Here is a 25,410-nt window from a genome sequence, read left to right on the forward strand (position 1 = left end):
GGTGAGGGTTTTCCTCTGACGTAGAGACATTCCAGATGGACCAGAGTATAAATGCCAGGTTACATTTTTAGGGGCTTACTAATGGAGCCACAGCAGATTAAGAGAGGGGGAAAAAAAGTATGACTGCATATATTTGTAGGGAAGTATGGACCGGACACCATTAGATTAGCTCTTGGTGAGATCCTCTTTTATTTGACATTTTATAAACTCATTGGGTATTTTCAGCTGTCTCCAAGGAATATAAAGTAGATTCTTAATGTCACCTTTTGTTGAAATAATATTTTAGGCAACCTTTTAGTAAGGCCACTTATTGAATCTTGGTTTTAAAATTAATTGTTAATCTTGTCTTAGGGCAAAAGACAACAACGCAAGGGGAAAAAGAAAACAAATTTAATTTGTACAATTGAAAGACTTGTTTGAAGAGTGAGCTTACTCTGTGAGTGACTTTCCTTTCTCATCCAAGCCTGTGGACGTGTTCTAACAGCACGAGGTCAAAGCATTTCAGTTGTATTTTCATGGTTTCATTATTCACGGTGCTGGTGCCATATTTGTGTTTTATTGTGACTTTTGGTTCTCTGTTTTAGTTTTCTCTAGTGTAAAGGAAGTGCCATGTTTTAAATTATAATTAAAAAAATGGATTTTGTTTGTCTTTGCCTGATTTTTGAAAAAAGTTGCTATGTTGCTTTTCATTCAGTTTTTAAATGCATTTGAAAACATGTATCTGCTTTGATCATAATAGTCCTTTTCTGCTTGCATTATCTCATTCAGCCTTAGTGAGGAAATAAATTTCACTGCATATCGACATTTACTATATGATAGGAAGGGCTACAGAGTTTTGGAATGTGACTTGCTTCAGCTGCTGTTGGTGGTTAATGGTTCAGGACATTTGCCAGCTGCCGTGGTTTGCTGGATGTCCAAACCTTTGTAACTTCAGACTCAAGAGCCCACTACTTATTTGCCCCTTTATTAAATGCAGGTGCCATGTTTAGAAGTTCCTTTGCTCCAGACCTCCATAAAAGTTTTCTCTGAACAAAATGTTTTGCTTTGTAGAAAGACCTTTTTCCATTGACCAACATGGCATCGTAAAAATATGGCAACTTTATCTCACATTTATAAAAAAGCATTTGGATTTGGCTTTCAAAGCCACATGGATGCCTAATGAATATTACTTGCTAGTTGTGACTTTTATTTGTGCTTTGAGCCTTGTGTAATATTTTTTCCCCCTGAAACAGGCAATTTTGGGTATTAGGGCTTATTTTTTCATTATCCCCCATTGGGCCTCTATGAGTCATATTCTGGGCACAAACAGAAGTGAATGTATAATTGTAGAGCCTCTCTTATTCCCCAGTTACTGGATAAAATAATTTCTAATGTGCACTGAGTGTCTTTGTTAGAGGAATTTACAAAAACGTCTTCAAGACAATCCCTGTATCTATCTGTAGTTTCAAAAATTCCACTTGGACATTTTAAGAACCTTGGACTATGTCCAATCTGGCTAATTGTGGGGGTTGTTCTCATTTGCATGTGATAATTTAAGGTCATCCCTTCCTTACCACCTTTTCCTTTTTACTCCCTATAAACATTATTTGTTGTGTTTCATTTCTGTATTTCTGGCAGTATGTTATCTATACACATAAAGATATTTTAGAAATATGTAAATCATTCCAGCCTTTTGGAAACCAAGAAAGGGATGGAAGTAATAGTCTGCCACATTGTAATTATTTCTATATTACAGAAGAGTTTAACCCCATATAGTAAAACTTCTACCCAAGTCGGAGTAGTCACATTTAGACATTCAAACTTCACATGTTCCCAGTATCCATAGCTGTATATTGAGAAAATATTTAGGCTAAAAGGGAATATAACATTCTTTTTAATATTTTGAAAAAGTATGGTGTTTTCATTTATGATGTTTTTTGTAATTTTAAGGAACTCATTGGGGATACCTGGATGGCTTGGTCGGTTAAGCGTCTGCCTTTGGCTCAGGTCATAATCCCAGGGTCCAGGGATCGAGCCCCACATCAGGCTCCCAGCTCAGTGGAGAGCCTGCTTCTCCATCTCTCTCTTTCTGCTGCTCCCCCTGCTTGTGCTCTCTCTCTGTCTCCCTGTCAAATAAATAAATAAAAATCTTTAAAAAAAACGTAAAAATGAAACAGCTTTCATACATGAGCCTTGAAAACTGAAGAAGTGGTTTTCTGAATTCAAATTGAGTTTGAATAATGAGGGGACGAAGCTTGCTATGTCCACTCTTCATTCTCTCTCCCCACCCATAAATAAATAAGTTCATTTTCCTTCAAAATCTGAGCAGCCAACAATTCTTTTGACATATAAATTATATGCCAAATTATAAATTATTGGTGTATTAACATCTTATTGACTGTAATATGAAATAAGATCTGCATATTTTCTGATCCTAGGTTTGGGAAACACAGGGTTAAACAAAATGTGAAGGCTCTAATGTCAAGAGGGAGATAGTTCCTAAATGGTGTTGGCCAGGGAACCTTCTTTCTCATGGAGCTCATGATCGAATGTGTTTGGTCCTGCCGGCTTACTACCTGCCCAGAACTTGGTTTGCAGGAGGGCACGAATTTGGGGGCACCAACCATCCTCCCTGATGGTAGCTTCTTACTTTGTATGTTGCGGGTTCCCCCAAATGTCAGTATGACTTGGAGTCATTGTCATGACCTGTTAGTTGTAGTACTTTATAAGTAGACAAATGTGTTTGTGCTTCTTACACATGCCCTTCATCATTGAAAGCAAGCACACAGGCATTGAGACCTTTCTTTGGCTATATAAATGGCTGCCTTCTCAGAAGCCTGTTAGGGAAAGGAGGAACCGTTATATTTCACAGGAGACAATTTGGGGCTTCCCCAGAATTCTATCCCGTTTGTGGTTTGGACCATTGCGTTTAAATTCACACTGCTATTGTAATGCATCGATAAGGATATAATTGATCAATAAGTCATCTGATTTCTAAAACTATCCTCTTGTATTTTGAAGGCAAAATATATTAGTTCTGTGTATTCATCCTCCTAAACCATCAGATGTGTGTTAACACATAGAGCTTTGGATGTCAGGACATTGACTTCTGGTTGTACGGTGAATGTTTTCACAGTGCCTGGTAACTTTTGGGCCACAGATTCGCTGACCTAGGAAGCATATCCAGGACTGTTTCACCACCTTCAGTGGAGAATATGTTTTGATTCGGTGAGGTCATTGATGCCAGATTTGAACATCAGAATTTTCTCAGTAAGATGAAGTTGGTGATTCACCTTGGCTCATCCCTCAGACATGTGGGTATAGGATAAATGCTTTCTTAATGATAGTTCAGGGCAGCCAACTCTTTTATCTGCCTGAACTTACTGGCTCTCTTACCATTGATATTAATTGGCTGCTCCTGATGGAAGTGAGCTTGTGTTACAATTTAAAAGGTACTTAGAACGAAGTATCTCCCTTTCTACGGACAATTGAAAGTACATGTGTCAAGTCTGTAGATGGACACTGTGTTTTAAAGACTTTTTGCCAACTGTTGATCTCTTGGAAATGTAACAGAACGTTCGAGATTTGATTCCTCCCTACTCTCTTCTACCTACACGTGTTGGGGTGGGGAGATCCAGGCTTTTCGCGTTAGCTTTTTGTGCCATTCATGCTTTAATGCTTGAAGGCGAGGATTTAAAAACTAGTTGTTGGGATGGGGCCACCCAGTTTTCTAAGCCTGAGTATCAGTAATAAGGCTGATCAGTCTTTATGGGTGGCGCTCATTGATAGGCAGAAGCTATTAAGGGAAAGTTAAAAAAAAAAAAAGTTGGGAGGACGAGGGGGAGGAGAGCAAGGGGTGAAAGGACGGTGTCTCCAATAATGGCATCCCCTGTCACCCACGGCCGGTGCCCCCCAAGTTCAACGCGCAGAGCTTTTGGATTGTTTTGATTTGTTAAGCCGCTTGTATCCCCTACTGTGCGATAGGGAACACACACCCGGGCTAGATGCCATTTTAAAGGTTACATATATATTTTAGAGTTTTCTGTAGACAGAGAGAATTAACACAGTTACAGCTCTCCACTTGAGCCATGTAGATCAGTTGCTGCCAACGAGAATAATGACACCGAAGCTCTGTTTATATGTAAACTGTTTAATATCTTAAAGCTAACGTCATTGTTTTCCTCTCCTCCAGTACAGCATGTTTTGATCTACATAGGGAATATTTTTAAAAAGTGGATGTCTAAGAATGTAAACAGTTGGAAGGGGAGATGCAGCTGTTTATGATTTACTTTTTAATCTTCTGTTCTTTGGTGGCTGCTAATGTCAAAGGACTTCTCTTTACATATTATAGTGTATGGCTTATGACGATCAGTATGCTCTTTCTGGTTTTTATTTTGGCTTTCTAAATAAAGGGCGGAAGGACTGAAGGACAATGGGTGGATAAAAATATCCCCCCGCAGACTGGATCCTGCAACCGGGAGCACTGGGCGAGAAGAGCCTGCAGTCTTAGAGGGGACAGGGTTTCTATTTTATGGGGCCCATAAATGTCAGGCCATGTGCTTTACCTTTCGGCTCTGTTTGTGTGTGTTTGTCAGAATCTATTAGTCACACCCAGTTGCTTGCGTCTACCACTGTCTAGACTCTTCAAGAAATGAGCGATTTCGTAGTTAGTATTTTTACAGGAGGGCACATAACAAGGGAGAAAAGCATGCTTATATGAGGGCAGTCTCTTTGGCAGACCGTTTTCCAGAAGTGGAGGTCTTTCCGATATCCAGGTGCCTGCCTCTTGTGTGAAATGGTGTTTTAGCTGATTTCGTGTAGATTTATCAGAATGGCATTTTGCTATGTAATTTCTCATTACGCTTTGTAAACAACGAAGCTTACCCCCATTTCCTGTTATAAAAATAACTTTGTCTATTCCGGTGGACTGTGTTCAGATGAGAGGCTTGCCAGTACTTCTACCCATGCTTTTTCTAGCATTGTCTGTAAATGTGTGGTCACAAGCAAGGATTTTGAATCCTGGTGGCCCCATTTACTTAGCTTCAAGATCTTGAGGAATTTACTATCCTTTCCAAACCTCAGTTTCTCAGTTTTAAAACAGGAATAGTAATACAATCTCAGGATGGTCCTGAGGATTAGATGAAATAATGCGCAAACTCATACATCGTGGTTGACACGGAACAAACGTGGGGTGTATTGCTGGTGTGGACTCTGTGTGTGTGTTTCTGTGTTTGTGTGTGTGTGTGTGTGTGTGTGTGTGATGTGTTTACCTTTATTTTTTTAGTCATTTAATTTGTAGTATTAAAAACTAGACTGAGCTTTTTAAAAAAAAATTTATCAAAAGGGGGATAACACTATTAAAATGTTAACAAACCCCTACTTACTGTTAAATATAAGGGAAACCACAAAAACTTAAGAGCCATTTTTCTTTGCCTAAAATTACTTTTTTTTTTTTTTTTTTTAAGATTTTATTTATTTATTTGAGAGAGAGAGCGAGCACATGAGAGGGGATAGGGTCGGAGGGAGAAGCAGACTCCCTGCCGAGCAGGGAGCCCGATGTGGGACTCGATCCCGGGACTCCAGGATCATGACCTGAGCCGAAGGCAGTGGCTTAACCAGCTGAGCCACCCAGGCGCCCTAAAATTACTTTTTTTTTTAAGATTTATTTATTTATTTATTTAAGAGAGAGAGAGAGAGAGAGAGACAGACAGACAGACAGACAGACGGGGAGGGAGAGAGTCTCAAGCCAACTCTGTGCTGAGCATGGAGCCTGATGCAGGGCTCCATCTCATGATCCTGAGATCATGACCTGAGGCGAAGCCAAGAGTTGGATGCTTAACTGACTGAGCCACCCAGGCGTCCCTAAAATTACTCTAAATCAAGTAACAGGGACCTTAGAATATGTGTGTATGTGCATCTGATTTTCTTATATATACTTTTATATCTATAAACAGTTATTTATTGAGTGCCAATTATGTATGAAACACAATGGTAAATCAGGTAGAGTTGGAGATGACAAGCATCAAGAACAATTTGGCAAATGATGTTAATCAAACTGAAGTTTATTTCACAGTCAGAAAATTAAATTTCATGGCATATGGGGAATATAGTATGATTCTACCATGCCTAGATAGAATTTTACCTTTCAGCTAATGAAGTATAAAAATTTAGGTTATAAAAGTTTGGGGTGCTGGAGGTACCTGGGTGGCTCAGTCAGTTAAGCATCCAACTTTTGATTTTGGCTCAGATCATGATCTCAGGGTCCTGAGATCGTGCCCCATGTCAGCCTCCGAGCTCAGCACAGTGTCCGCTCGACCCTCTCCCTCTTGTATGCACATGCACACATGCTCTCTTTCTCTCTCTCTCTCTCAAATAGGTAAATAATTAAAATCTTAAAAAAGTTTGGGGTGCTTTAGAATTGCTAAGGACAATCCTTGTAAATCATAGATCAACTACTAAAATGATAAGTTCAGAGCAAAACAGAAAGCCCCTTCATACCCGGTGATAAAACAATGGGACAGTATTCCTTATGGACGATGAGTATCATTGGCGGGCTTCTACTGACACCATTTTTTGAGGTGCTCCTCTCTGCAGACACCCCAGAAGTATTGTAAAGAGTGGGGAGCTTCCGTTCAAATACCTTCCTTTTCCTTTGAGTTCCTCTTTCTCCCCCCACCACCAATGGCCTCTTGCTTCTGGATAGGCTGAATTAATTGTCCTATGATCGCCGAATGGTCAGGGTCTGTGCTGCGTATTTTACAGTCAGTATCTCATTTAGTCCTCACAACAACCCAATGAGTGGGCACTTTCATCACCATTTTACCAGGAACAGCAGCTCAGTGATGTTGATTGAGTGCCTGCCTGCCGGGGGGAGCTAGGGTCTTACCCCCATCAGGTAGCCACAAGGGTAAGTGTCTTGCAGACAGTTTCTATTCCTGCTGTATCCCATAACCCTTGATGAAATGTATTTTCATTCTGTCCCCACTGCTTAGGAAAACTACTCATGGGCATTGCATAGCATGTGACTTGCCCACCCCAGCAGTGGTTTTAGAATTTGCTCTTGGGGAGTATCTCTGGCCACCCCGTGTTCCTTCCATTTCCTAAAGCCATTAGAAACCTCTGCTTGCCTCCCTGGGGCTTCTCTTCCAGAGCAGTAAAGCTGCACCTCCTGGTCAGAGCTGCGGGTCAGGCCCAGTGAATGAAATTGCAACTTCACTGATGTGAAAATGGAACCTTGTAGTAACTAACTTGCTATTAAGTTGGACTGAAGGGCAAGCTCTTGATTTGGGACTGTTTGCCTTCTTCTAGCAATTGGACCAGTTTGCTACTGTCTGTTGATGTGAATGGAAGTTACTAGTACACACAGACCATCCTTCTGTGCTTAATTTTGAGTCTTTTCCACATTTTGATACCTTGGAGTCATGATGGCTTTGCTGCTTCCCCGGATGCAAAATGTGCTTCCTCTGGATCTTCCTCTGCATGCATCCTATGGTTCTGGGGATGAGATCCCTGCAGAGAGAGTTAGCCTTTTTCTACAGAAACATTATGGAGGATGAATTAATGCTCTGTGGAAAAATGGGAGCATATTTTGATATCAGTACTTTTGATGCTTCAAAGTTGAAGGTGTTGTAGATCGCTATAAGCATTTCATTGTTTATGTTTTTTTATGTTTATGTTGATTCTACTCTTGTATTCCAGATGAGATCTGAGTTGACTTTTCCTACCTGCTGGTCAGGGAGTTAAGAACTAACCTCCAATTTGTGCCTTGAGGTTTATTTGATAAAAGTCGGCTGGAGGGCACGGTGTCTGTATTCCTTTGGGTTGTGGTGAATGCTTGTTTATTTGGGTTCTATCATCTGTGAGCTAACACACATGGCCCTGCTCACTTCCTCTTGACCAGGACCTCCAGACTTCAAAGTAATCTGCGTCCGTGTTTTAAAGAGATAGAAATGTATTGGATCACAGTTTCCAGGCTTTTTTCCCCAGTCCAACTGTCTTTAGTCTCCCGCAGCCTGAACACTAAGCAGGTAGAAACCCATCAGTGTGGAGTCTATTGTCTTCCCAGTGTCTTCTTTACAGTCATCCAGATCTTCTGTCTTTTTTTCAGGAGTCCCGAGGCAGAGGTTTCTCATTCTTGTCCATTTAACTCTTCTAGAAACTTTTGGCCTGGAAATTTTTCTTTGTGTTTCAGTTCAAAACTATTGCTGTAATTTAAGCTCATTTACCCTACTGAGATGGAGAACAGATGGCTTATCATGTAGCCTTCCTTAAAGTCCCCAGTTAAACCCTCTTATTATTCTTCTACTGAAATTAAATAGTATATTTCCCCTTTTCTTCAAGGTTCTTTCCTCCTTTGCTACTCAGAGTGTGGTCCCCAGACCAGCAACATTGGGGTTACCTGACAGCAGGTTAGACATGCAGAATCTTGGGCCCTACCACAAACCTGGTGAATCAGAATCTACATTTTAACAAAACCCCCAAGAGATCCTATGCACATTAAAGTTTGAGAAGGATGACTTTATTTTATTGCTTCATAATTTAGTTATTATTTTCTCTAGTATGCCTGAAGAGTAGAGACCAAAGCTAGATGTGGTATTGTAATAAGTGGAAATACCTAGTGTTTATCTATATCTCAAATCCCTATTAATTTAATACCTTGATATTATAATAATTTTGAACTAAATTGATGTGTATTCTTTATTTACAATAAATTTGTAGTCTTCAGAGACTTTTTGGGGTCTTTTTCTACTATATGTTTGCCCCTTTTACCTAATGGAAGCTAAGAATCTTGCTTTGCATTCTTATTGGGTACCAACTTGTTTTTCCTCCTTGGTGGTCTTTTCTTTTTTGGGGGGAGACTCTTTTTATTTTCTGAATAGTTGGGCTATTAAGATTTTAATGACTCATGGTTAGAAAAAGGACTGTTGGCCATGAGGAGACCCTAAAGCTTACCTCGGTGCTACTCTTCACCATTTTCATGGGCTCAGGCAACATGATTCTAACTCTTAACAATAACCATATGATCGAGGAAGTCCCATAATACCAGGTGTGGGACTACTTTCATTGTTCTGTTTATATTAATCTATGAACCCTTTCTACGATGACTTGGTCACACAGTGGAAGTCACCTGTTGAAATGGGAATGGAGTGGGCGCCTGGGTGGCTCAGTTGGTTAAGTGACTGCCTTCGGCTCAGGTCATGATCCTGGAGTCCCGGGATCGAGTCCCGCATCGGGCTCCCCGCTCAGAGGGGAGTCTGCTTCTCCCTCTGACCTTCCTCTCTCTCATGCTCTCTACCATTCTCTCTCTCTCTCTCTCTCTCTCTCAATAAATAAATAAATAAATCTTAAAAAAAAAAAAAAAAGAAATGGGAATGGAGCATCTAAAACAAAGATTGGAATAATTGTCATCCAGATGCATATTTTGGTTAGTCCTTATACTACCCTTCCCACCAGGTTATTTACTTATGCCGAATGGTTCTCAAGTCACCTTCCTGTTAATTCCCTCTAGCTATGCATTAAAAGAGGAAATCAACAAGGATCTGGCTGCTCTTAATCCTTGCACCTCTGTTTGGAAGACTCTGGAAAGGCCTTTGTTTCTCCTGGAAGCTCTGTGGGGAAGATCCAGCAGAAATGATGTATGTGAAGTCAGTGGCTGTGTTTAGAGGCTCTGTTCGGTGCTGCTGATGGTTGGGAGTGAGGAGAGCTCAGGGTGGAAGGACAGGAAGGAAGAGAAGCATCTCCTAAGAAGAAAATTTGACGTGGACACTTAACGTATTCATGCTCTTCCTTACACACCATTCAGGAAGGAAAGTGGGAGTAACCAAATGAAGAGGTAGACCATTGCCCATTTGTGACATGGTTTTATGGGAAAAACATAAGGCAGTTTTTGAGCAGAATTAAGCAAAGTACATCATAGGGATGTTCATTAAATGTTAATTATAGCCTGCCACTGTTGGGAAGTAATGGTGAAATTGTGTGGTTGGGTTTTACTCGGAAGGCATTCCGTCAGCTTCGTCGGCTACGGTGTAGAAAGAATAGAAGCTATTGTTTTCTTTATGAACTAAAGCACCACAGTAGCTTCTGTGGCTTTATTTCAGGAGGATTTGTTCTTATTACCATTACCTTTGGGTTCCATCTGAAAAGCTTCATACGTAACTACCTGGAGATCAACTTGTTCTTTCTGTTCATCATCTAATTTTTGGAATCTTGAACCCTGCATACTCTCATTGATGATGGTCTCTGTGCCCTCCCCCCCACCCAGCTAATTTTCAAGTTTAAGTTTTAGGGAAAACAGACCCAAAAAGTATCCTCCTAGAAAGACATCTTATACTTAGAAACAGCAACTGAAATTTCTATCTTGAACTTTGACTTTTTTTTTTGTAATAAATCATCTTCCAAGGTAAATATTTCATAAAGTGAAAAAAATCTCTAGGAAATAGTATTCTGACTTAGGGGTTGCCTCTTAGAGAGCAAAGTTAGTGGATTTATTTTAAAAAGTTGACTAATTCTGGAAGAGAGGGGACCTAATTCTTAACTTCCTTTTACTCCCAGATATTTGAGGATGATGAGCATGACTAATAGTCACAAATAACAAAAGGGAAGTCTCTTCTTTCTCACTGAGTTTTACAAATGATTGTGAAGACTAGATATTTTCTCCATTTCATTAAATTGTGGAGGCAAAGAGAGGTCAAGTGACTTGTCCAAGACCATCCACAAAGTACTGGCTCAGTCGGATGAGATACAAGCCTGGGAGTGATCAAGGGTATCTCCTCATGGGGTCCATCTCTCATGGTCAGTGTAGATGGAGCAGCCTTGCACCTGCTAGTCTTCCCCAGACTCTGCTGCTTTGGCCTCCACCATGTCTTGTATTCTCCCCTCTTTAGTCATTGCTTTTGTATCCCAACCAGACATTCTTCTTTTCCTGTGGAGGAGGGACATAGGAAAACATGGGCCTCGACTGGTTAATCAGAAGGAAGGGAATGGGATACAGCAGAAGTAAGTTTCCAGCAGTGACAAATTGTGAAAGGCCATGAGCCTGGAGTGTACCCCTTGGGATTCTGAAGTGTGGCCGTCGTAAATAAAGGAAGGCCTTGGAACAGGACACCTACCTCTTCCCTCACTCTCTCCCACAGAACTGGTGTGAACCCCAGGAACAGTTAACAAGCATGTTTGGTGGCTTCAGCAACAGCTCTTGAGAGTGGTTTCTCAGCTTCGGCGCTCTTGACATTTGGGGCCAGATAGTTCTTTGTTGTAGGTGGCCATCCTGTTCGTCATGGGAGGTTTAGGAGTATTCCTGGCCTCCACCCACTAGATGCCAACAGCTTCTCTCCCACCTCATAGCAACCCCGGTTGTGACAACCAAAAACGTTTCCAGGCACTGCCAAATATCTCTTGCAGGGAGAAATTTTTCCTGCCCACCCAAATTGAGAACTCGAGATTTAGTGAAATGCTTGGAGGCTAGAAGGTCTCCGCAGAGAACAGTGGTTTAGCCCCATGGGCGTGTTTCAGCTGAAATCCAGATGGCTCTCTGCCTGGCACACCAGTGGGCCTGAGGATCACCTTCACAGACCCCCCTCTATTGCCCCTGGGGCTGTGATCCCCTCAGGGTCACTGATAAATATTCTTTTTTAAAGATTTATTTATTTATTTGAGAGAGAGCACATGCTAATGGGGGTCTGGGGGAGGGAAGAAGCAGAGGGAGGGGGACAAGCAGACTCTGTGCTGAGCATGGAGCCTGACACAGGGCTCGATCCCACAACCCTGAGATCATGACCTGAGCCAAAATCAAGAGTTGAACGTTCAACCGACTGAGCTGCCTAGGCGCCCCTGAGAAACAGCCTTCAAGAGGAAGTTCTGAGTTATGAGAAGTTAAGAGTTGCCACCACCTCTTAATGAGGAATTTGTCCCAGCTGTCCTCAGGAGGCTTCTAGTTCAGCCAGGCGGCCAGCTCAGGAGCTGGTGCAGGTCAGTTCAGCATGCTGTCCCCGGGGAACTTCTCAGCAGATTCTCCAAATGAAAAAGTGAACGGCCGAGCTGTCAGATAATGGGAAACAGAGAGAGGAACAACAGCAACGTGGAAGTGAGACTTGAGAGATGAAAGCAAAGGACCACGAACTCTGGGGTCAGCGGGTGAAAGGTCAGCCGCTCCTTGTCAACTGGAAGAATTTGGCCTCCTTCTCCTGGACAATAGGGAAGTGTTTGCAGTCACTTAGAAATCTGCACCATTGTCTGCTTCAAAGACCTTAGCGATGCAAGCGATGTCTACATTATCAGTTATTTCAGATTATCTTTCCAGATCCGCCCCCCCCCCCCCCCCCCGCACCAGCTGCCCAACCATTAGCCGTGTGCATCTGGCAGCAATTTCAGTTTTTTGTCAAGTAAGTCAGGCAGCATTGACTGCCTATGTCACACTCCTGTTCCGTTCCTTCAGACGCAAGACTGGGGACAAGAATTCGGAAACAAAAGCCACCCATTTCCTCCCCCAACAATTAGAAACATGCTTCTTCGGAACCTGGAAATAGTGCAGGAGAATCTCACTGAACATCCATTTAAGCCTATTCATGAGAATTCTTTGTGAATCCTTTCATGGAGCATTATAAGTCTTTCATTAGCAGGCACTTAGAAGGGATGGGGGGAGGGGGGACTTCAGGCTCCTAATGTCTTCTGAGAAAGCAAGAGAAGTGGGCTCTCAGCAGTGTTTCTCTAGATGGCATTAATTTAAGATCCGCTCAAAGATATGCTAATGCTCTCTGTCCTAATATTTAACTCCTGCTGTTCCCTGTGTAGGTAGATGGGTCTTTGTCTAAAATCCTATCCCAGGGTCTTATTTTTAGCTTCACCTCTAGGACGTGTACCTTCTCTTTTTGTTCGGGCACTTCTGCGATACCACCACCCCCTCTCTCAAATAATGTTGTCTCCCTTCCCAAGACACATTCTGATCTTGGCTTTGGCCTCAGCCCTTGGCTGGCATCTGGCCAATGGATTCATTCTTGCTTGTTAGTTCCACCAGTGCATTTTTGGTTGGTGTGTGTTTTCAGGCTATTAGGAAAAAATCGGAGATCCAGGGATATCTAGTTCTTCATAAGAATTCTTACCATAAGAGCTAATGTTTGAGGGCTCATTGTGTGTTAGGCACAGCGATGAGAATTTTTCATGTATTATCTCATTTAACCCCAAGGCATAACCCTATGAAATGGGTACTGTTATCCCTGTGTTACAAATGAAAACATTGAGATGGAAGAGAGTTAGTCACGTGCCCAAAGTCACAGAGAAAAGAATGAGAGATCGTGTAAGTTGTCTTAGTCTCCTTTTAAATTTTAACTTAGAAATAAGTTTTGAGTTAAAATTGATCAGGCTTTAAAAAGCTTAACAGCCATGTGGTAGGACCATCCTCCTTCTCAAAGTAACTTTTTTGGATTGAAATTCCTAAATTACATTTTAGGATTCAGAATCCCATATAGGATACTCATCGCTCAGGTAGTGGCAACTCAAGGTTGCATTACTTTATTGCAGGCCGTGTTACACCTTATCTTTAACATAACCCAGTTACATAGAGGTGCCACCTGTGGCCTCCTGTAGCCTAAGATGGATGGGACAGTTTTCCATCCTCCTTCACATTGACTTTTAAAAAGGCTTGCTTTCATAGCCCAGAAATCTTTATGACTTGCACTTCTATGACAAGAATTCTTAAGGTAAGACAAGTCAGTTGTGCACTGAATACATTTGAAATATGCTGCCCTATACTTCTGTATTGATGACCAGTTTCAATTGGTTTCATTCAGTTTTCATTCATCATTTAGACCCCAGAAATAACAACAGCTCCCTTAACTGTGAAGAATCTGTATCAAATTCTTCCCCACAATCTCCCCTTAGCCTTCTCAAGGCAAGAAGGAAGACAAAGAGTAAAACCTTTCTCTTTGTGATTTATGATGATGGCCTCCAGGAGATGTTAATTAGATGTGCGCAGTAGGGAAAGTCTTCTATTGAGCTTGACCTTACTGGGAACAGTTGGGAATGGCCCTGCCCTCCATTAGGCCCGTTTAATGACCAGAATACCTCCAGATCAGGGCCACACAGCTGAGGTACCTTGTGGTTCCTTTTAAAGATGCTTGTTCGGTTCAGTACATTTTTCTTGCATTACCAAGTTCTTCCATAAAGTCAACCACAACCCATATTATCGGGGACTCCGGCTGAAACTTGTGGTGAGTAGGAAGTAGATTAAACACAGGTTTTCCTTTTTCTCCGGCTGCCAAAAGTGATGTCAGTGGTGTTAATGATCCTTACCTCAGCCCACTGCAGACCCTGGGCTGTCTGTGTGAATGCTTGTTCTGTGCTCTGCTTCTTAGGCTATTACGGAAAAGCTGCTGATGGTTGATAAGAAACAATTGGGTAGTCAGACAATTACTCAAATGTAAAATCAGCCCCTTGCTTTCTTGAAGCAATTTCTGATATGACTCTGGGGAGGGTGCAAAGAATGCGAAATCCATTCAGTGTTTAGCCGAAAAATTAAAGGCAGTGCAACCGGGCTGAGCCTGCTGGATTCCCTCTTGCCTAATTACAGAAACGTATTGCAAACACTTTTTTACTATCTCTACACCACATTATAAACTAAGTTGTGATTTTAATTTAAGTCTACTGGTTTGTATCAAAGCCAGACCAATAAAACCTATATCCTGTATTTCTGAACATTAAAAATAAAACAAAACAACAAACTGGTGTGAAATTACAATATAAACTATAAACCCCAGAACTGGAATTTAATTCCTAGGAGAGAGAATATACTGCAGAAATAGGTCCCATGAAAGGAGAAGAAAGACTGACTTTTATGACTTGTTTTCTCAGGTAGGGAAGAAGGCATCATATTACTTTCATGTCTTCAAGCAACAGGTTGATTTTGGTTGAGCTCCATTAAAATTAAAGCTTCCTGTTCCACATTATGTGGTCTGACTTGTAATGGAGAGGGATTATTTTTCTGAGTTCCTCTACCTTGACTGTCATGTATGGGGGGATGCATTCTAATTTCAGTAGAAGAGATATTGGAGACATTTTGAGTTCCTTTGCGGGGGGATGGAGGAAGGGCTCTTAGGGTGTTGGCCCCCTATTTGCCTTATCTTTTGCTTTATCAGCACATGCCCTATTAATAAAAAGAATGGGAAATAACTAAAGTGAATATTCTTCGGCTTAAAAGATTTCTGAATGCTTTTTCAGATTTCTTTAATACATTATTGGCAGAATACTGTTTTTTTTTTTAAAAAAAGATTTTATGTTTAAGTATTCTCCACACCCAAAGTGGGGCTCGAACTTAGGACCCCAAGATCAAGAGTCACACGCTCCACGGACTGAGCCAGCCGGGCGCCCCTGGAAGAATGCTTTTAATTGTTGAGAACCATATGTTGTTGTTGTTGTTTTCATCTGTCTTCTCCATAAATCCCTAACCCTCTGGACAAGTTTCCCGCCCCAGCTCCTGCCCTTTGTTGCTGGGGCAGGAGAGGTCCACAGCACTGTTGGGATTCCCAGCAGGGGTGCACAGGCTGGGGGGTCAGCTCCTGGGTCAGCCCCTCTCTTCTCTTTTCATAACACATGTGCCTTTCTTCGCTGGTGGGCTCCTGAAGTCACCAGCCCTGCCAGAAGGACTTTCACTGGGACACAAGGGGAACTGGAGCAAGGTGGCCTCTCACATGTTGGCAGCTCTCCCTGAACGTTCCTGCCTGGCAGCCCTGCATGCTGGAAGGTGCGGCCGGCAACCTTGTTATCTGCACCCGCTCTCGCCCATGTGACTCGCACCAGGCCTAAGTGCTCCTTAAGCAGCCCCGTGAAAGCACCTGCCTGGCTGGCCACTTACCCTTTGCCTTTTAAGACCATGAAACCAAGTTTTGCCAGCTCTGTTCTGGCCTCTTTGAAAAGATGGTGGTTTAGCTTCTTGTTAGCATAAAGTAGCAAACGTCTTGTGGTCTTAACCTCTAACTTTAATTGTTTAGTTCAGTCCCGGGACACCTGCGTGGCTCAGTCGGTTGAGCACCTACCTTCAATTCGCATCAAGATCCCAGGGTCCTGGGATCGAGTCCCACATCGGGCTCCTTGCTGAGGGGGCAGCCTGCTGCTCCCCCTGCTTGTGCGCTCTCTCTCTCTCTCTCTCTCTCTTCCTCTTTCTCTGACAAATAGACAAAACTTTTAAAGAAATTCTTTAGTTCAATCTTACCTTGATTTTTGTTTTCTTTTTCTTCTTTTTCTTTCTTTCCCTCCCTCCTTCCCTCCCTTCCTCCCTTCCCTCCCTCCCTCCCTCCCTCCCCTCTCTCCACTTAGGTCTGTTCTTTACCAGTCTCAGTTTGCCCTGACACTTCCCAGGTGTACCTTCTAAAGAGCAGAGTGATTCTCCCTGTGTCCAGAACTTGAAGCCCTCCGGAGTTAGCTTTTCTAACTTGGTGTTAGCTTCGGTTAACTTGGTTAGCTTTTTTTTACTTGGGTGATTACCATAGCTAACGGGACTGAGCTCCTCCCTAAATGCTGCTATCCAGCCCCCCGGTGGTAGAACCAAACTCTAAGCCAGGAAATTTCTTTAATAAGTGTTTCATAGCCCATCAAATGGGTCAGCGGTCTCCTTTATCCATCAGAGATTGAGTAGTGTAAATGTTAAAATGCAGGGCACCTGTACACTCCCAGAACTATGAATTTATTTAATACTGATGATTTCTTTTAATTTACTGGCCTGTTCACCACAATCAGGTATGCTTAAAAGCAGAATACTTTTGCAGTGTTTTTGTAAGGTGCCTTATGAATAGGTAAGCATTCTAGAAGACTTGCTCTTCTCTAAATGAGTGGTAGCATGAATTATTTCATCAGCATCAATGAGGGGGCTGAAGAAATGAATTGTGGTCACAGTAGTGCTATGCAGTTGAATATAATTGTGTCAAATCAGAAATCAACAGGCTTGGGAAGACAAGGTATAGAGAGAGGTCACAGGTGCCATATTCAGCATCCTACCAGGTATGGAACTACACACCATGCCGACCATTTCTCTGTTTATGCCCAGGCGAGAGGAACCATTTTCTCTTCTGAGAGGAATCCTCCCCTCCTGTTCTGAATACTTTCCCTGTGCCGTTCCCTTAAGGACGTGGGCTTTTGGACGTCAAAGCCAGGAAGCCAGAGACTTTTTCTACTTCAAACTGCCATCTTCCTTCCTCCCCATACACAATGAATTGGGAAGAGGCGAGAGGAATAGAATACCAAGGTTTAAAAGTTGGTTAACGTTTCAAATATCTTCCCATCAGAGATTATTTTTTTTAAGAACAGGGAAGATCTAAATCTGATGAGAACATTATCTTCCTGTCCTATTGAAACATTTTTGACACTGGATGCAAAATTTTAAAAGTTCAAGTCCTTTAAGCAAATAGTAGCTTTAGAACCACAGCCGAACCGTGGCTTTCCCTGGGTGACAAGAATTTGAGAAATGTTTATTCCTTCTTTACCTTTTCCTGTGGTCTATAAATTTTCTATATTATAGTCAAGAATTTTTTTTAAGTCACAGCTGTTTATTTTAAATGAAAGAGAAATGTGCTGTTTTGACACATTTCTTTAAGTGGAGGAATTCATTTATACCAATTTTTCTAGTTGAACCTACAAGATAAGATTTCAAACAATGATCTCCATTGAAGAAAAGTCATTACGGTAGTCATTTTTTTTTCACGCATAGTTGGGTGAGGAAGAGTTACTTTGTGGCTACATTTTGGTATATGACAATAGCCAAGCAACTAAGACTATTTTTTTTTTTTAAGATTTTATTTATTTGAGAGAGAGAGAGTACATGAGAGGGGGGAAGGTCAGAGGGAGAAGCAGACTCCCCGCCAAGCAGGGAGCCTGACCGCGGGACTCGATCCCGGGACTCCAGGATCATGACCTGAGCCGAAGGCAGTCGCTTAACCAACTGAGCCACCCAGGTGCCCCAACAACTAAGACTATTTTACTTCTAATTTCTTAGTGGAAGTAGACTGCTAGTCATGCTTCAACCACATATTTATAACTGTGTTGCCCTTGACTCAGCAAATTGGCAGGAGGTTTCCAGGCATTTGAATACAAGATAAAACTTTTAGTCAATGGGTTGGACCAAAAATTCATTGTTGCAAGGGTGTGGGTCCTTCGTTGTACACGCATTGTCATCTTTCGCTGTTTTCAGCTGCTTTACAGTGAAGCCTAATCAGTAGGCTGAGTGTGAAGGAAAGCAGAAGCTTTATCTGTTTTTCAGCTCTCATAGGCATAGTTTAAGTGGGTCAAGTCCGGAAGATGTAAATTCCTACCGGATGCAATAATGCAGTAATCCATAGGTCTCAAGTAACATTGCTCAAGTGTTGACTTATTTGATAATGCTTTAAGAATTACATTTTTCATTACCGGCAACGGGATTAGGTTAGTTTTATCTTACGAGAAGACACAGGGAAGGGGACAGGAGATGCTGATGTGGTGTTGAAATTTTGTCAAAATGTAATTTCCTTCTACTAAATCTCGTGACAGGCGCATCATCTTTCTGGGTTCAGAAGTTATTCCCCAGTGAGGTAACCAGAGAGGATGTATCCTAGGAACATCACCATTTGATCTTTGCCCAGCTCTTCTCCAAGGAAATGTTTTGCTTTTTTGTTTCCATTTCATGGGTGTTAACAGATGAGTTTCTGTATTTGTAAAACATTGTTGCAATATTTGCCTCATATGGTTGGTGTGAGTCAGTCCGGGTTGTATACGTAAAGTGCATCAAAGGTACCTCTACCCATGTCATCCTTTTCAGTGCTTAGGATAGTCCTTTATCACTGCCTTTTTGTCAGTCAGCAGATGTTTCTTGAATTGAAAGACTGCGGGAGCCTAGTATGGGTATTGGTTTTTTGTTTTTTTTATTTTTATTTTTTTTTAAGATTTTATTTATTTATTTGACAGAGAGAGACACAGAGAGAGGGGGAACACAAGCAGGGGGAGTGGGAGAGGGAGAAGCAGGCTTCCCGCGGAGCAGGGAGCCCGATGCGGGGCTCGATCCCAGGACCCCGGGATCATGACCTGAGCTGAAGGCAGACGCCTAACGACTGAGCCACCCAGGTGCCCCGGTGTTGGTTTTTTAAAAACATATTCCAAAAATGTATGATCTGCATGCGGGCCTTTCTTCGAGTGCAGTTGCGGCCTTCTTGACCGCTGTTGTGTAGAGGCGGGAATAAAGGCAAATGAACATTAGCCCCATGAACATTACCCTAAGGTCTGTCTGTAATGTCCTCAGAGTTCATTTCCAACAAAGCTCATCAGAGCAATTGTGAACAGCTATGTTTTGGGAACTTTAGTTTTGGGGTTCTTTGACTTTAGATAATACCTCACTGAGAACCATTACCCAGCTTAATCAGCCCCTTTATTCACCATATTTGGCTCTCAGAGCTTTTTGGCCATTTCCACGGATCATATGTGCCCTCAAAGGGCCGAGACCCCCTGCTATAGAGACCCTTCAGAAGAATATGCCCAAGGCTGAGAAGGCAGTCACAAAAAAGAAATGGGAACTGGAGAAAGCATTGCAAAAATGCTTCCAACAATGGCTGCATGCTTGAAATAAGTGTGCAGACCCCAAAGAGGCTGCAGGAAAGGACAGTTCTCACTCAGGGGTGTCTGTTAAAAATCCGTATCATTTACTCAGGAGCTACATTTTCTGTATACACATGCGCGCACACACTCACACCCTTGAACAAAGATAAACAGATGTGAACTTCAGACTTTCGCTTGAAGTTTTTCCCCGCCTCTGTTGCCTGCTGAGCACCTCTCTGCCCATCCCCTGCCTGTCAGCATAATCTCCGTCTTTCCCACTTGCTCCCTTTTTCAGAGATCCCCAAGGTGATGGCACCAGTAGGTAGCATTAGGGGCTGAGACATGTGTTGATCAGGATTTAGGATAAAGGGCTTTGAAAAGTAGTATGCTGAGATTTTAGAGGGAAAGTTTATGGTGCCATTGGTAGATCCTTTTGTTTCCTGCTCTTTGAACATACATACTTGTGGGAAATTACAGGGAGGGGTTCAGAGTGGCCCAGAGCAATAGATTTCAGCATCTGGCGAAGCCAGAGGATTTTCCCTCCCCAGAGAGGCCCCAAATCTCTGCCCCTCTACATCCATGCAGTGTTGGCACGTGTGAGGACAAAACTGGATACAGTTTGTTCCTGTGCTGAGCTGTGCATTCAGCCATTCTGGATGAGAGCCAGGTATAAAATGAAAAGCATACCGTGTGCCCTTTGCTTGCCCCACACGCCCCCCCCCCCCCGTTTTCTATAAATGAGCGGTTTGTTTGTTTGTCTCAAGCCCTTTAATAAAGTGTGGACTTCCCACTTCATCTTGGGCCCAGAGCTATGAAGCTGTGTGAAGCCCTGTCTAGATATTCTTGTAGCAACATTCTGATAGATTGCAGTGAGTTCAGGAAAAACTTGAAAGTAAATAAGAGATCTGGAGATCAGTCTTCAGGGTTTTTGAAGGGATGGGTTTTCTTTTCACTTGTAGGAACCACACAAAGTCAGTCCTGTTTCTCTGGCCATCAGAGGGATAAAGCCTGGAGTCCTTTTTTGTTTTTACATTGGTGTCTCCATGGGAAGTCTTTGTCTATAGAAAAACAGACTGTTCACCTGTCCTTTACGGGTGGAGTTAATATTAAAACAACAACAGAAATCTCATAAAAGTAGAGTCCATGTTTAGTAAATTTCAGCTTACCTGAAAGCCAAAGGGTGAATGCTGACTGGTCCCAGCTAATACTCTCCTTCAAGGGAAGAGAGAGAAAAACAGTTACGTTGGTCAACATACACATTGTATGGATTGTAGACTGTTCCTTTCCTTGGAGCTGACATGGATTAGTACCTACTACATCTGGACGTACCCTGAAACATGTCCTGGTTGTCCCTAGACTTAGAAAAAGAGACCTTAGCCTTTCATTTGGGATTCTTCACCATCTGTCCCACCTACATTTGCAGATTTACCTCCTTCGACCCCTTTTCACATACCCTGGGATCCAACACAGCGCATCCTTCTCCATTTGCCTTCTGTGGCCATACCCTTCCCCGGGCCTTGTTTTATCACGTGCTATCAGTGGGACCTGTGCTTTGTCCCTTTGATTCATTCCGCTCGTATTTAGTGAGTCCTTACTGTGCACCAGCCCTTGCATGAGGCTCTGGGGTTGCAGCCCTGAAGCAGCAAAGATACGACCCCGTTTCCACATCCCCAAACTATTCCTTTTCCTCCAGGCCAAGCCAGACGTGTCAGGTATTTCCTTTCTCTTTCCAGCTAGAAGCATTCTTTACCTCCCTCCATGCAGCTAGAGCTTCTTTCCTGCGCATCTGCCATGGGATTTACCCCCTTTTTCTTTTGCATTCTTTCTATTTATGAATGGAACTTACCTTCCTCCCTAGATTTTCTAGAAAGCAGGGCCTGTAGCACAATTCAGCTTTATATCCCCCCATAGTATTTAATGCAACCAGTTACCCATTTGGCAATATTTACTATCTACTCTGCACCATTCTATAAGCATTGATATGTATAGATAACTTTGAAATACATAAAAAATGTGGGCTTCAGAGGGTCTATCTAATATTAATACTGGAAAGCAAAAGAGGGCTTATGAGGTTGAATAAGGGGTCTCCTCTCTGGAAGGGCATGGGTAATGCCCCACAAGGTCTGCCTTCTGGACTTGCATAGAAGCAATGTGCTTCTGCCAGAATAGCATTTCTATTAGATCTAAATCAGAATCCCTTTCTTTTTTTTTTTAAATGTTTCGTTTTATTTATTTTTTTTCAAGATTTTATTTATTTATTTGACAGAGAGGGACACAGTGAGAGAGGGAACACAAGCAGGGGGAGTGGGAGAGGGAGAAGCAGGCTTCCCACCAAGCAGGGAGCCCGATGTGGGGCTCGATCCCAGGACTCTGGGATCATGACCTGAGCCGAGGGCAGACGCTTAACGACTGAGCCACCCAGGCGCCCAAGAATCCCTTTCTTTTTTAATTTAATGATTAACTATGCCTGTTTCACTTGGGTCTCCTTCTGCATCTAAAATCCTCATGTTGAGCCATGTCACATTAAAAACTGACTTCAAATTTTGTGATGTTAGGCCCCGCAACTTCAAATTCTAAAATCTGCAGTTGACTTTGAACCAAAAGAAGAGGAAGCACAGCCTGACTGTAACCTGCTCACCATATTTTATAGTACTTTAACACAACAGCTATAATTCACATTTTTGTTTGGACCCTCAGAACATCAAAGTATTTTGTGTTTTCGTGTTACTAAACTCTGAAACCTCCAAATCCCATCGATCTGTTGACTGATTTAATATTGACTATTTTGAGTTTGTATTTGCTTTAGACTCTTGCATTTTGAAAGGGGGAAAAGTTAAATACAGTTTGTTGATTTTATTTAAGTACACAGTACTGTTTGTGCCTGTGACTTCTGCCTATCCGATGCCGCCTCCTTTTTAAAGAAAAACCCTTAAAAACTGATAGAACATGTGTTTTGCAATATGCCCGTGGTGACAAATCCTTTCGTTTTCCTTTTCAGAATGAAGACCTGAATGACCTCAGCAAATCCTCCCTTTCCTCATGGGTACCCAGACTCTGAATATTTCATGATTCACAACCAGGACCTCACATCTTCCTCCTCAGTAGATGGTACGATGCATCCATTTCAGTTTGTTTACTTTTTACAATCCTCAGGAGCTCCTTGACTGAACTGCACGTACTATATTGTGCCAAGCAAAAAAGCACTGTGACACCAGAACTATGAGTCTGCATAAACTTCATCTTCAACCTTAAGGACTTAGCTGGCCACGTGAGCTGATGGGCCCACCACCATGCCACAAGAGAATGGGTTTACTCTCATTGCATTTACAAGATCCATTTCATCTGCTGCTGAAACTGTGTATGACAAAGCATCGTTGTAAATTATTTCATACAAAACTGTTCGCGTTGGGTGGAGAGAGTATTAAATATTTAACATAGGTTTTGATTTATATGTGTAATATTTTTAATTAAAATGTAACTTTTCTTACAGCACATCTTTTTTTTGGATGTGGAACTGAGGTATACAATGTTCTGTTGTAAAGAGTGGAGCAAATACTTAAAACAAGGCTAACAAGAGTAGACTAGGGTACGATCCTTGTTTTAAGATTGTAATTCAGAAAAATAATATAATAAGAATCATAGTGCCATTAGATGGTTCTCAGTTGTATAGTTATATTTGCGGATACTATCTCTTGTAATATAGCCCTGATGTTGAGCTGAGATCCTTACAAGAATTGATCTTAATTTTGTATTTTTCCTGTAAGGCAATAGGCCATGTTAATTAAACTGAAGAAGGGTATATTCTCCTGGGTATTTTCCAGTGTCAGCTTAAAATTGGCCATTGAATGGAAGCAAAATTACAAGCAAAGGAAATCAAAGTCTTCCATTGTATATACTGTAAAGAGGAGGAGACTTGGGTGATCCCTTTAAATCAAAAGCTCTCTTTGGAATGAACAATGTGGGTGTTTGTAAATTCTGGAAATTTCTTTCTATTCATAATAAACTAGAGACTGTTGATCTTTTCTTCTTCCCCCCCCCCCCCCACTTCTATAAGCTTCCTGCTACCATTTTTTTTCCCCATGCACACGTTAGGATATTTTATTTCTGGCATTTCTCGAGAAATGTGGTAAGACAAGTGAGTGCTTGTCCTTGACTTCTAACCAGAAGTTAAAATTCCAGAAAAATGGTTTTTATCATGACCAGGGCTATGTATCACTTTCCACAGGACCCTTATCTCTTGTTTTCTGAGACCATCCCATGTTACATGATTTAACAGAATGTAACTGGTTCCATTTGCCCTGGTGGGTACTGGCCGATTAGCGATTAGTTAATAAAACCCAGTGTACAGAGAGCATGTCAAAGCATAATGACTGGCTCCTGAAACATCTAGCCAGCAGTGAAGATGTTAATCCTCTTGTTTGGAAAGCACACACATCTTGGAATTTTTCCTTGTGAAAAAGAAAAGGCCGTGGACATACTTAAAGATACTGCCTACCGTGTTTTTAATCTTTTTTGCCAGGAAACTTCCTAAAGGTTAAGTGAATTAATGCCCAGCTCAGGCTCCCTCAGAGTCCGTGTAAACTCTCGGAAGTTCCCAGCCCTGCTGTGGAGAGGAGCAACATTTCATTTCTCTGATGGGTTGAGCTCCCTGGGTCAGGGAGGGGCTACAAGGAAGGGACAAGGTTGGGGGCCATTGCAGGGGCTGCTGCCTGTCGCCCAGCTGGTTGCGGGGGACCCCTGCTCTACTCAACAGGGAGGGGAGATAAATGGAACCCCTCATGCTGCTGAGGCCCGTGTTACTGTTAATTCAACCGGACAGCATGTACCTCATAGACTGTTGTGCGACGTTCATTGTGGCAGATTCTGATCATTTGCATGCTCATCAGTTTCTAAGATGAATAGGTCTGTAGTCATAAGAATCCATGGTTTTCAAGGAACTTGCTGAATTACATCATTTCCTATGAGGTGAGAACACTACCGATTTTAAAAATCTGCTATGAATTTTTTTTTTCACACTTTTAGAAAAAAGTCTTTCTTGGTCAAACGAACTTAAATTTTTGCAAGTATTCTGACTACTACTCCTGCTAATGTAGGAAGAAAGCAAGCTGTCCTGCTTTCTTCCAATGAGGGCATAAGTAGTTAAAGAGACATCAGTGAACAAAGTCAGCCCTGACCGTTTTCCTGTAAAGCTGGTTATTATTTCTCAAGGAAACTCTACTTTGAATATGTGTTACCGAGATACCTCTGCACATAGAGTATCAACATGTTTTGGGTGAGAACAGAAATGAACAGACTGGAAAAGCCATCTCTTGGTCAATTTCTCTGATGTTTTGTTGAGTCAAATAGCATAAAGGTGGAAATTCTTATTTAATAAGCTGCTTCTAGTGGTCCCTGAGCTGGGTTTGGTGGTGGTATCAGACTTCACCAATTTAAAACTGGATGTTGCTGGTATTTAAGGCAAAAACTCATGCTCTGCCTACAGAGGGGTTGACCTTGAGCAACATCAGCTGCTAAAATCCTTGTGTTCAGTTCCTATTGAAAACTGGCTTTTATCCATTTCCAAGTATTTGTAGGCCAGCCAAGGAATTACATTAATGGGGCTTCTCGTGGCCTCTGGTTAACCTATAAGTTAGTGGCTTTTTCCTCATGAGACCAACCTTTTATAGTGTTCTTTCTTAGAGATCTAGGCAGAGTTTTAAAATTCTCCTTTGTGGAAAGAACAAATATAGTTCATGACTTTGATGATATCTTCATTCTGGGCAAAAAAAAAAAAAAAAAAAAAAAGTCCTAGAACCAGCTAGAGTGAAGAGAATCCATTAATGATCAACCACCTGAGTCAATAATGACGATTCAGTACTGATGTTACGTTTGTGGCTATTTCTCGCTAAC

The 25,410-nt window shown here is 42.0% G+C and overlaps 1 protein-coding gene across 1 annotated transcript in view; it reads left to right on the forward strand.

Annotated features, from left to right (window-relative positions):
- IRS1 (insulin receptor substrate 1) overlaps positions 1-22,946 on the forward strand; it is a 58,276-nt gene extending 35,330 nt beyond the window's left edge. The window contains exon 2 of the mRNA XM_028105278.2: positions 22,520-22,946. The gene's annotated coding sequence lies outside the window, so the exon portion shown is untranslated. The remainder of the gene's footprint in view (positions 1-22,519) is intronic.
- The last annotated feature ends 2,464 nt before the right edge of the window (positions 22,947-25,410 follow it).

The sequence above is a fragment of the Eumetopias jubatus genome, unplaced genomic scaffold, assembly GCF_037043125.1.
Source record: "Eumetopias jubatus isolate StellerSeaLion01/CBP00866 unplaced genomic scaffold, mEumJub1_p1.0 scaffold_3, whole genome shotgun sequence".
NCBI classification, from domain to species: Eukaryota; Metazoa; Chordata; class Mammalia; order Carnivora; family Otariidae; genus Eumetopias; species Eumetopias jubatus.